General features: G+C 46.7%; 1 protein-coding gene across 12 annotated transcripts in view; it reads left to right on the top strand.

Annotated features, from left to right (window-relative positions):
• LOC119404674 (LIM domain and actin-binding protein 1) overlaps positions 1-13,261 on the top strand; it is a 203,955-nt gene that overhangs the window by 55,386 nt on the left and 135,308 nt on the right. Inside the window, exon 1 of one of the 12 annotated variants that reach the window (XM_049418973.1) lies at positions 3,811-3,938. The exons of the other annotated variants lie outside the window; for them this stretch is intronic. The gene's annotated coding sequence lies outside the window, so the exon portion shown is untranslated. Of the gene's footprint in view, positions 1-3,810; positions 3,939-13,261 lie in introns of those variants that run through there. 12 annotated transcript variants of the gene reach the window in all.

Here is a 13,261-nt window from a genome sequence, read left to right as displayed (position 1 = left end):
TTAACATGAAAATCATGACACGCATGTCATGTACAGCGTGACTTACGTGCCACGCTCATGGGGCGCTGGCGGCGGTTTCGCTAGCTTGATATACACCAAAATTGGTATCTTGTGACGTGACTGTGTAATGAACATAAATAACACGAGTTAACATGAAAATCATGACATGCATGTCATGTACAGCATGACTTACGTGCCACGCTCATGGAGCGCTGGCGGCAGTTTCGCTAGCTTGATCTACCCCGAAATTGGTATTGCGCGACGTGACTGTGTGACGAACATAAAAACTCGAATTAACATGAAAATCATGACACGCATGTCATGTACAGCATGACTTCCGTGCCACGCTCATGGAGCGCTGGCGGCCATTTCGCTAGCTTGCTCTACCCCGAAATTGGTATTGCGCGACGTGACTGTGTGGCGAACATAAAAACACGAGTTAACATGAAAATCATGACACGCATGTCACGTACAGCATGACTTACGTGCCACACTCATGGGGCGCTGGCGGCCGTTTCGCTAGCTTGATCTACCCCGAAATTGGTATTGCGCGACGTGACTATGTGACGAACATAATAACACGAGTTAACATAAAAATAATGACACGCATGTCATGTACAGCATGACTTACGTGCCACGATCATGGGGCGCTGGCGGCCGTTTCTCTAGCTTGATCGACCCCGAAGTTGGTATTGCGCGACGTTACTGTGTGACGAACCTAAATAATAGGAGTTAACATGAAAACCATGACACGCATTTTCCTCAGTGACATACAAGACGATGTATGCAGCTCTTTGCTGGCTGCTTCGCATTACATCGATTCCCACAATGCGTGGGATCTGCCGGCTTTTTTTTTAACCGTTAGCTATCGACCCCCGAAAGCGAGGGACGGACGTGTAACATGGCGTAGCCGCTTCACTGTGGGCCGTCAGCGACGGGCCCACTACTGACAGCTGCGCATTTGCCGCTGCTCCGACCAGGAGATATGATTTTACTAATGATATGACATTTTTTAAAAAAGCAAGCAAAACATTCGAATTGGAACCCTAGCACGTGAGCTCGAAACGGCAGGGCCTTTTAGGGGGTATTTACCGCACAGTGATTACAAACTCGGACGTGCTGGCGGAAGGAATTACGAAAAAGCTGTTCTGGATGAAGATCCATGGATAAAGTATATCTGAGGAAAAGTGTCAACGCGTTTCCACCGTTCGCGTGCTCCCATAAACGCGAAGCAAAGGAAAATTCGATATTGTCCCATATATCTACTGCGAGCGATCCCAGATTTCATTCCGCGATGTCCGGAAACAGAAGTGACAGACATTTTAGCGACACTCATGTAGTTATTACTGAACATTGCTTTCCTTACGTGCCGTGCGACGCTTGAATCGAGCTATCAGCAGCGTTTCTGGAACAGACGACGTCCGCCGATGAATCACCGTCGCACTTTCTCGCTACCGATAAGCCTAGACATCACGAGCCTCTGCGGAGAGCGCGTTTTGCTGTCGATCCGACTTGCAGAACAGAAGCTACGTCGGCACCGTGCATGGCATCGTGGCTTACTCGGAACGCACGCGGGAGCGCTATTTATTCAGCTGAATAATTCTTGGTCCATGATTGCGACTTTATTGGCAGCCCCAAGATCGAGCTGCACATGTTCTGACGCGCCGGCGGTGCCATTGCCGGTGATAGACGCCCCCAAACCCGAGACTTTGGCGCAGTTTGGCGCAAATTTCGTCGATATTATCAGGATGGCGCAGTAAATACAATTTGGCGCACTTTGGCGCAGTTGGCGCAGGAGTGGAATGACTGTAGTTTGTCTGAATTACGACTAAATATTTTTTTCCGGTGGGCCTGTGTCCCGTACGCTTTTACTCACAAGCGCACACGTATGACGTTAGATGCTGCCTTTATTACGTTGATATCCAACGATAATTTGCCATTTAATTCCAACATCAAGCGACGTACTGATTCCTCACAAGTGATGTCTCTGGAATAAGATAAAAGTATATAAATGCACTGACGCCTCGTTTTCTGACTCTTCGTTCGTTTATTTCTTTATTTATTTATTTTATTCATTCCTTCATTATCGACCACATATTGCCATATAGATTTACTATATGATCACATTCTATGCTTTTTAGAGTCGCTTCTATGCTTCGCACTCACGTTAGCAGGGAACCTGTACAATCGGGCAGTATTAGAGCTTGTCCTGTGTTTGAATGTGTTCTATGTCCCGTACCGAATTTGCGCTCTGAATTTTAGCATTACGAACCAACTAGCCCAGCAACAAATTCGCAAAAGGCAGTATACGTTTCTAATGTTGAAACCCTCTGGGTCCTAAGCGAGCTTTCCGCCTGAACGCGCTGTAAACGTCTCCAGAGCTAGGGATAAGTACCTAGGTCTGGCATCACTGGCTGCCGGCTGTGGTCGAAGGCAACTCGCCAGCTCTCTCCGCTCGTGCGAGACTTCTCCGCCAAGCAGTGGCCAGGGAAGAAAAGGGGTGAGAAGGATCATCTCGCTTCGTTCGTCCGCGCCCCTTTGGCAGTGGCTGCGAGCAACGAGCCGCTGGCAACGGGCGAGCGAGAAAGAAAGGAAACGCGAAAAAAGAGAGCCCTGGGATCCTGGCCGGCCCGCAGCCGACGGCGCCCGGGTTTTACGTTTCATTTCGTGTCAAGAGTCGAGACCGGCCGGCTGGGCTGGGCTCGCTTGCTGGAGGTGTTGTTGGCGTCTCGCGCGGCCCTCCCGTCTATATACAGTGCACTTCCGTTGCTGCTCCACGGACGTCGACCAACAACCCTCATCAGTCACGCTTGGATTCAGCTGGCATCGAGTGTTTCCAATCGGCCCTGTTTGCGTCCGCTCCAACTTTCGCTCGCACACGTCGCGTTTAAGTAATTGAAAGGGAATTTCGCTACTGCTGCCTCGTGCCTGGATTTCGAAGGAAGCGCACAACCACAACCTGTGTTCTCCTCATTCGTCTAGACTGTTTGAAGCGTTGAGGAACGGCATACCGTACCTTGGCCGTGCCCAGGATTCGCCACGACATCTAAACCCGAAGAAACTTCGATCCCGCTTAAGTGAAAACCAACGTGTTGTACTCTTCGCAATTTAGGAGAACTCTCTCCTTTGGCATAGTCCGAAGTCTGCAAGAGCTGTACCCTTCATTGGCCCTCACACAGCTGTGTACTTTTCGGATCCCGGACGAGCCGCAAACTTGAAAATTTTCCTCAAGACTGGTAAACACCCGTGTTAACGGTTTCGGCTGTCACTTCCGCGATACCGAAATTGGCGCTGCAGTACTTATAGAGAGAAAAGCAGCCGGTACAGTGGGCGTCTTGATTAAAGGCCCTTTAGCGCCAGCAAGCGCGCCCTATTTGTAGCGACTACGTGCAAGCGGCGTCAGTTCATTCTTTGCCGTCCCTTCGATAAGAGCTGCTCGCGTCGGCGGCGGACAGGGGAATCCTTCAAGACACGCGAGTGTTGTGGCCGGCCACTAACGACTCCCGCAAGGTCACGAGTTCGTCTTCAAACAGTGTGGAATAACTAAAACTTAACGAGCTGCCTTCGGTGGACTTCGAAAAGAAACCTCCCTCTCGTTCCTCTCGCAGTCAAGGAGCGGCCTCTCGAAAGTGACTGTTGCATGATACCTGGACACCTACGACGCGACTTCGAAGCTTCTTTACAGCGTGTTCGAGTTTCTGTTCTTCTGAACTGCACCGGTTATAGCATTTTATCGGCTCGCCGATTCAAGCAACGCGCCTAGAGATCCTCCGAGTGCACCTGCGCGGCAAGGTGTCGGAGAATCCCGTGCACGCATAGTGAATGCGGGAAAAATTTCCCGCCTTGTCACCGGCAGGGACAACATTGACACAACGGTTTCTCCTCTACCTCATCGGGAATTCACTCGGTGGCCGTAAGGTGGAAGCCGCGCGGAGGACGTGAGTATAACGCTGCCAGTCTCACGAATTCAACTCGCGTTTATTTCGCTACTTCAGTTGTGTCTATATTCACATAGAATCTCCGTTTGACCATCTTGCATGTGCTCAGAAGATCAAAGAATGGAAAGATGATGAGTAAGTGACAGCGAGGAAAGAAGGGGCACACGATGGCCACATTGGTAATTTACTACGGCAACATATATATATATATATATATATATATATATATATATATATAGGAAGCGAGGAAGCACGACGTACGTGGAAACACCTTTAATAATCACAAACGTTTCGGCAGGTGTGACGAAGGCTGGCCCACTAAAAGGTGTTTTTAAAGGTGTTTCCACGTACGTCGTGCTTCATCGCTTCCGTTTTACTACGGAGCCGGTGTGCTTCTTTTACCGCCACGCCTATATATATATTTATATATAGCAAATGAAAGACGGCCAGTTCGACCGTTCACGCAGTGAAGGCACGTAACCGCGATTAGAGTCTATGCCTCAACCCATGGAATCATGTCACTAATTTTCCGATAATGCGTTGCGCCAAGTGTACGACTGACAATTGATAACGGGCGGCGGGGAAGCGTCCGAGTCAATGGGTCACAGAAATGAAAAATCAAATGGATCATCACAGAAATGCTGTCCCCAGGCTGTTTTATATAGTCTTTCACGTGCTTCCCTCACGCGGTTTCTGAACGTACTGATCTCATAGTACAAGATGGCAGCAACGATGATGTCAACGCATCATTTTCACTGCTACGGAACGTTGGTGTCTTGTGTCAAAATAAGGGCAGAAGCCACAGCTGTGTATTGATAACGTTCACGTGACGCCAAGGACGCTGCAGCTTCCCATTGTGCTGGTGCCGCAGTGTGGCGGCTTCAGAGACGTCAGTGTAAACCATCTACAGTGAATGTAGCTGATCTAAATGCGTTTGCGCTGATTAGACAAGTTAAATATGATGATTGTTGTGATTGATGTGATGATTGTTTTACGTCCCAAACCCACGATATGGTTATGAAAGACGCTGTAGGGGAGGGCTTCGAAAATTTTGACTATCAGGTGTTCTTTAGCGTACACCTAAATCTAAATACACGGATCTCAAGCATTTCGCCTCCATCGAAATGCGGCCGCCGCGGCCGGGATTCGATCCCTTGACCTTCGGATCAGCAGTTGAGCATCATAACCACTGAGGCCACCATGGAGAATCTCGCCCAAGAAATTGTACCCAAAGAGTGGCTAGCGTATGACGCGTGCACGGTGGTGGCAGCCGAAGGAAATTGCGTATGCGAAGCTCTATAGAGGGTTTCACTGTTTACTAACACAGGCCCTGCACCGCTTCCGGTTTCCTGCGCTGGCGTAGGCTAGCAGGATTGCCGGGGAACAAAAGCCTTGGCGAGTAGCCCGTAGAGTTTCAACACTTTTCTCCCTGTGTCTAGCAAAATATTTGAATTAAATATTCTTCTAAGCTACACACAACACTAAAAGAGTTAGTGTTTAACTATAAGCGCCTTTTCTTTTATGTGAAACTGGAAAAAGAGTATTCCCTTACTCTGACAAAACTTAAAAAAAAAAAAACGCTTTACGCTTCGGTGTCGCAGAATAATAAATGAGGTGACCGGAAGTTTCTTGGGGTACACCACGTGCTCCTGCGATCGCAATCTTGAAACCGTCTATAGTGGCTTACAACCTATAAGAATAAATACAAGCTCCACCTGCAAACCACGGCGTGCTTGTCAATCACTTAGGTAAGAGAGTCGTGCAAGGTGGTTTTCTTTCGAACAGTAAGCACGTTTCCTGTGCTGATATATCACGCACATCAAAAACTAAAGATTCGTCGTTTCTACCTAAAATATGACCTTTGACCAGGCAGTGATGTTAAAATCTCTGATGAAATTGGCCAGGGCAATCAAGCTTTCGACTTATAACCAGCGACGCGAACATGAGTTTGTATGGGAGCGCCAACTATCCGAAACACGCGAAGAGTGGTTGAAGTCACGGAAATGACTAAATGTAATTGGATGGAACTTCTCTGTTAATTATCTTTGGGTGGAACTTGTATTTAATCTTGTAAACAGGGCTCCGTGTTTTCGGAGTTTATTTTTCTTGAAATACGGAGGATGTATTCGAATTTTATTTTTCTCGCGAAAATTCGGTGTTGATCGGAATTGATTTCTCGTAAATCGCAAATTCTCCAAAATTAGGAACCGAATTTTACATTATTCTCAATGCTCCAATATATTCGATGAAATTATATCCGAACATGAAAACATAAAAACACACAAAGCGTACCTCAGTTGTCTGGAAGGTTTGAACGCACAAATACTTGAATAAAGAACATCTACGTTTGTGCGTAATATAACCTTAAAGCTTATTGTAATAGACGCAAGCGTACTTTACGAGATCCTTATGTTCGATCTCGTCTGGCGCGCCCCAGTGCCGCCAGGGGACCGTATATCGAGATGCCGTCTCGTGCTCCCGGGGGCCCTCCTACATACGTCGACGTCTCTCGCTCCGTGCGCGACAAACCATTTGTTAAATTTGCGATGGCTGCGGTCTACGAGATACTGTTGACGTGAGGTAAACTTTATATCGGCCAAACCGGCCCATCTGCAAACGACAGCTTAGAACACGCCATTTCAATAAAGAACGGAACAGAATCATATTGGCAGTTAAAATCGGAGTTTATGGGTTGAGTCCAAATTGTCAAAAAATTTTACCGGCGAGCGTTTATCGGATTTTTTCGGATCTATTCGAAAACACGGAGCCCTAGTTGTAACCGGCTATACGCGTATGTATACCATATTCTAAGATGTCCCTCGCGTTGTCGTGCGAGTGTGTTGAAAAAAAGTGAATTGGTATCATTCGCAACGCTCAAGCTGTTTCCGTTGTTTTCTTAAGCCAAGATTGCCAGCGCTGTGAGTCACGACTATATTGGGTTGCGCATACACTCCGACACCGTATACGACGTCTTTCCGCGTAAGAACACCTCTACGTCGACGAGTCGGCGGCGAATACGAGGAATCCCTGTCCACATGACAGCAACTCTCCTTTGACCGGAACGGCTTTTGCGTTTTCATTTTTGCTTTCATTTCTCGGCTTTGTAACTGGGCTTTTGGCTTGGCGAGCCGGCACGCCGTCTATTTAGCTTGACTCGTGCTTCCCGGAACTTCGCTTCTCGTTTCACTGGAGGCTTATCACGACCGGAGTGACAGCCTGCGGACGTTTGTAAACTAGCGTCCCTGTGCTTGGCGAGGTCGCATAGGATTTCGGCGCAGCGCCACGCTCCGTGTGTCGCGCTTATCGCAGCTTCATATGTGACATGAACGGCCCTATTTTTAAACACTGAATAGTCCTTTCGAGCCGTAGTGGTCGGTCTTTTGCACACTTCACACGCTTGCACGCTAGCACTCCTGAAGCTGCTTCGGTATGAATACAACTGCGGATACGCACAGCTCGCGTTTGTTTGTTGAGTAGCGTCTCGGATGGAACCCTGGTGAAACCTCGTTGCCATGGTTACCAGATAAGTGCACCACGAAAGTCGTAATTGGTGTGCGTCATTGCGACTGGCCTTGACATTCACGGTTGGCGTTGTTGTCCATCAGTTGGCATTGTTGGCATCAGCGTTAAACCCTGAGGAACAGCAGGTGAGGCATATTGCGGTGTGTTAGCGGATCGAAACCGATTTTTGCACACCGCAGTGTTATGCATTTGTTCACTTCACAAAGCGGTGCCCGTTACTGCACCAATTTGATTCGCCACGCAGTTCCTTTCACTGCGATATCTTCTTATATGTGACCTACAGATAACTTAGCCTATTACGGACAAGGATGACATTTATTCGCGCTTAAAGAGACACTAAAGAGAGAAAATAAATTTTCCCTATTAGTAAATCACCGTTTCACGTACAATAACCAAAGCGCAAGACTTCCAGCGAAAATATGTTCGGTAAGCGAGAAAACGCGCAAGAAGAGTTTGCGGGTGGCGACGCCAGCTCGAAGTTCACGCAGGAGCTCGCTGTGGCAACGTATATTGTGACGGCGTCTATTTCATAGGGTCTCAGGTCGCTGGATCGAGTCCCGGCCGCGGCGGCCGCATTTCGGTGGAGACTAAATCCTAGAGGCTCGTGCACAATGCGATTTCAGTGCACGCTAAAAAACCGCACGTGCTCGAAATTACCCGGAGCCCCTGAACTGCGGCGTGCGTCACAACCATATCCTGGTTTTGGCACGTAAACCCCTGCAATTATTAAGCAGTCAAGGAAGTTTGCTCTGCTGAACAATGAACGTTCTGATTTCTGAACTATCGCTCCTCATTTCTTTTTAGACATGACGGCTTCGTCGCAATGATCTCCTTTTTCTTTTGCAAAACAAAAAATAGAAATAATAGTAATAAATAAATAAATAACGTGTGTTCGTTCCAAGGCGCTTCCATAATGCACCAACAGACGCAGACATAAAGACCCAGTGCACACCTTGTTCAGGCTTCGCAGCGGTGTTGACGCGCTCCAATGCCTCAGGAATTCCACTTATGCGAAGCCTATAAACTTTGTTTGTGTTCAAGCAGGGGGCGGGTGATCGCAGAGGTGCATGGTCTGGGTTTCGTTGGCTGTAATAAATGGCCGTGCGGCATTTCCCCCAAGTCGACTCATCGCTTTCCTACGCGCATTCCAGCTCGCAGACGATTTTAGTTTTTTATTTTATTGTTTTTCTCATTATTTTTTCTTGCAGCTTGTGTCTGTGGATTACGCATACTTTCACGATCGGCGGAAACGCACGTGCGTTATAACTCAAGCCAGACTACCTTTTCTTTTTTTTTCCTTTTTTTTTCTTTCTTTGAAGATTCGATCCGTTGAGCTTTCACTGCCCTGAAAACGCTGTTCTGTAGTTCAATCGAAACGTTAGAACTTCGAAAGTAGCTTAGTATATTGGGCGTGGAGCCTAGAATTTTTAGGTACTATGTCCACTCTGGATCACTGGCCATATATAGAGCCGTGGTTTCTTTCTTTATTAAGGCGACAGCCTTATATGTGTCATGCGAACGTGATCTTGAGCGAAAAGCAGGCGTCGTCTCAAAATCGTACGAAAAGTCACATGAGCGCCAGTGCGCCACGTGGCTGGAGGCGTGCGAGATGCGCGTTCACTTCGTCTTTGTGTCGTTCGCGTGACAAAAATAATAATAATAATAATAAAGATCGGCTTTCACGTGATATAAAGTGCACGGTAAAATAGCCACACCGGGTATATTTCACCGTCGAGTCGTCTTATGCCAATGCATAAGGCACCCTTGCGAACTTTTTTAGTCCGCACTCTCTCTTTTCAGACAAACGGATCGGACGGAGCGCCCTATTCAAACATTCCGTGCACATCCCAATAATTCTATACCTTTTCCGTAATGTTGTTGTGAAAATTTGATGGACTTTATATGAAATCCGCATAAATACTCCGTAATATTATGCGGAAATCATAGGGAGCTGTAGGAATCGCGTACGGACGTTTCCGTAGTAGGGACGGGACGGATCTGTCCCGTTTCCTGTACACGCACAGCGCTGCCAACTGAAAGTCGTGGGATCGAATCCCGGCCGCGGTGACCGCATTTCGGTGGAGGCAAAATGCTCGAGACCCGCGTACTTAGATTTAGGTGCACATTAAAGAATCCCAGGCGGTACAAATTTGCGGAGCCCTTCACTGCGGCATCCCTCATAATCACATCGTGGTTTTCGCACGTAAAATCCCAACAATTATTATTATTATTATTATTATTATTATTATTATTATTATTATTATTATTACCCCCCTGCAAAAGCTGTCAATACAAAAAAATTTTGCATGCAGACAGGGCTGTTAATTCGCCGTGTTGTTGTGTGCAATGTCGTCCCGTTACAGGTGATAGAAAGGCAGACGGCTTTCTTTCGCTTCAATTTTTCATTTTGTAGCACCGTTTCAGTAATGCGCCGAACCAAGAAAGCGGGGCCGGTTCTTAGCCTACGCTCTTTTTTATTTTTTATAATTTTTTTATTGTCTACGGTATTATCGCGTTCGACCACGGGTGTTGCCCCGTCTTAGCTCACACTTTCGCCCTTCGCCGTTTCCCCTTCTGATACGGCAGTACTCGCGCTGATGGCATAGACTGATAATACTTGATGACACGTATTTTAGTTCTCCCTTCATGATAAGGTGGTGGTGTGGAAGCGCACCAAAAATTTATACAACTCTGAGATAAATCAACAGAGTATGTTAACAACGTTCGTAAAAATTAGCGTGCTTTACTTGGAAAACCGGCGATATCATTATGAAGCACAGCATAGTGAGGGACTCCGGATTAATGTTGACCAACTGCGTCCTTTAACGAGCGCATAAATCTAACTACCCGAGCCTTTCTTTGCATTTCGCCCTTAATGAATTCCAAGGTAGATGTCTTATTCTACATTTAAAGGTGCTTTTTCTCTCCTTTTGATTGGGTGGAAGTGTTTATGACACGTTTGAGGGGTGCCTTCATTCAGTCCTTTTCAGTTCGAAGATATTGATAAACAGCTTGAAACTTTTTTGTTTAGTTCTGAATGATGAATCCATATGGCGTGTATTCGCAGTGCCTGAGTAATGTAGTTAGTTGACTTCTGATGCGCATCAGTGCTCTGTTCACTGTTTATGTGCCGTAACACTGTTGTTCAAGTGCTCTATAAGTTGTCTGATTAAGTGCTGTTGTACAACTTCTTTTTTTTTTTTTGTTGCCCCTCCTGCGCAGGCCTGCAGAAACTGTGAATAATAAATAAATAAATAAATAAATAAATAAATAAATAAATAAATAAATAATGAAGGCAAGTGGACGTTCACAGGCACTTAATTAGGGAATGGCCGAACGTCCGCAATGTTGTCACTGCTGCAATGCAAAGGACTGCCCTATACAGAATTACGTAATTAAACGCCGCACATTTCTATTTGTATCCTTTGCTGGTATTGCTTTACGTTGATTGGTAGACATTTTTTTACTGCTGCCACGTGCACATCCACAAAATCTTTGCGACAAACCGAAAGAAAATTATGGCAGGCGGTATTGCGTATCGAACTCACGCCGCGGGTGGATGTGTAGCTGTCAAATTAATGCGCTAGCGAATACTGGATGCAATGTATACATCGTTTCCTGTAAACCCTTAATTCATAGAGACGTTGACGTAAAATCTGGGCACTCGTATTGCAAAGCTTCTTGGCACTATTTGTAAAATATTTCACTGTCGGGTATTCATGCTCAGTTAACGTATCTGAAAGCATTTATGTTTCCACTTCTTGCGACCGCATACTGGCTCGTGCACGAGTTAATTACTCGTATTTATTATAACATCCCCTACAACAACCTTTTGGCTATGGCGATTTAAGAATTTACAAATAAATGTATAACTTTCTCGACGACAATAATAAAATATCCGGAATTTTAGCGGTGTAAGTGATTGTGCGTCAGCACAATCACTTACACCGCTAAACGGAAAGATGACCCTTTTTCCAGAGATAGAGAACTGAGCAACAAACGTTTCGAACACATATGCATATTGATTTTGTTTATCAACGTTTGTTTCTCTGTATGCCACTTCGCTTCGTGTTGTGTACGTATTATGTTTGCTCATTTGTTCCATCCGTTAACGCTAACTAAACAGCTAACTACTACCGCTTGCCCAAACTCCAGCATCGTTACAGATGCACCGAGCGATAAACACTTTTTTTTCCCTTGCTTGTTGAAGCATGTTTGCTCGAGAGAAAGCGCTAACGGTCGTGTCAACGCTGTTTTCGTATATGTCGAGCCGCGGCATTTGCTCATGCATTTCCATTAGAGCGCCGAGCATTTTGTAACTCGCGGCACTCCATCTCAGCCAGGCCTCTACGCGTCGTGTGTTCTCACGTGGGCGGTTCGCTCTGTCAACGCATTACACGTTAATACGCCCGACGCGCATTAATTATTCCGCTTTTTGTTTTTCTTTTTCGCCTTCTACTGCCGCGAGCTCTGTTTGCGTTGCAGGTTCGGGGCAGCTGCTGCTTTCGTTGCTGCTAGCGTGCACGTTTCACATCCGCACTGAGCGCAAGCGTAATTACGAGGAGAACGAGGACGTGGCACGGCACCCGCCGCTAGCGCGTGTGTTCGATGTTGCGATCAACGTTTCCAGAGGCCACAAGGATGTGATAGTAGATTTCTTGCTTGAACAATATATCAGTATCACGAGAGCATCATGTGAAAACTGTCGAATTCGGCCATATTCTTGATTTTGCCATTTTGTCAGTCCTGATTTGCTGAGAGGGCTGCTAAAGACTAATAATAACAATAATTGTCGGGTTCTTACGCCCCGAAACAACGGTATGATTACGAGAGACGCCGTAGTGGAGGGCTCCGGAAATTTCGAACACCTGAGGTTCTTTAATGTGCACCTAACTATAAGCACACGGGCCTGTAGCATTTTGCCTCCATCGAAATGCGGCCACCGCGGCGGGGACGAACCCGCGACCTTCGGGTCAGCAGTCGAGCACCATAACCACTAGTCCATCGCGGCGAGTAGGGCTCCTAAAGCCTCTCTTGTTGGCTTAAAATGCCAACATTATAGGATTTGACAGTATGGCGGAATTGGACAATGTCCACAACAGCACAAGGTCTTCAGTTTTCGATACTCCTCGCGTCATGACATGATAAAAGCACAGACCTCGAAGGATTACGCCGGAGGGGCTTAGAGAAAGAAATTTCTAAAGAAACTCGATGGACACATCAATAATTCGGCTGAGATTGAATGAAGAAAATGGTGGTTTTACAAGAGCGGATAACTAACATTACCAATTATTTAGCAATCTTTAGCCAAGGCCAGCTAGCGTTACCCAATATCAGGCATCATTTAACTAACATTAGCCGACAATAACCAGAACTTAGACAATGCTAGCGAACATTATTATGCGCTGATGAGTGCTCGTAGTACGCAAGTAACCACGAAAGTTCAAGTCACGTGGCTTAGTGACCCTTAGGAAGCAGTTCCGTTGGTGTCAGCGGCACGTCGCTGTCGACTCTGGTTCTGTCAGTAGTGATGCTGGAAAAATAGTAAGAATCGCGAAGCGCCATGGGGTAAGTTATACTACCATGTGTGCGGTTGCGACGATTGTGTCGTGTGTTCTGGTGTCCCCACCGTAACCTGCTGTGGTGTGTCCTGGTGTTCCCGCCTGAGCACGCACCAGGCTAGTGCCCCCACCAGGGCACGCCAGGAAAGTCTGGTGTTAGCACCAAAACACAACACGGCCAAACCCGCTGTGGTGAATTTTTCAACTGAGCAAAGACGTCATACGTGACGTTTTTGCTCC

Source organism: Rhipicephalus sanguineus, chromosome 9 (assembly GCF_013339695.2).
Source record: "Rhipicephalus sanguineus isolate Rsan-2018 chromosome 9, BIME_Rsan_1.4, whole genome shotgun sequence".
NCBI lineage: Eukaryota > Metazoa > Arthropoda > Arachnida > Ixodida > Ixodidae > Rhipicephalus > Rhipicephalus sanguineus.
The sequence above is the reverse complement of the archived record's forward strand: the minus strand, read 5'-3'. Positions and strand labels throughout refer to the sequence as shown.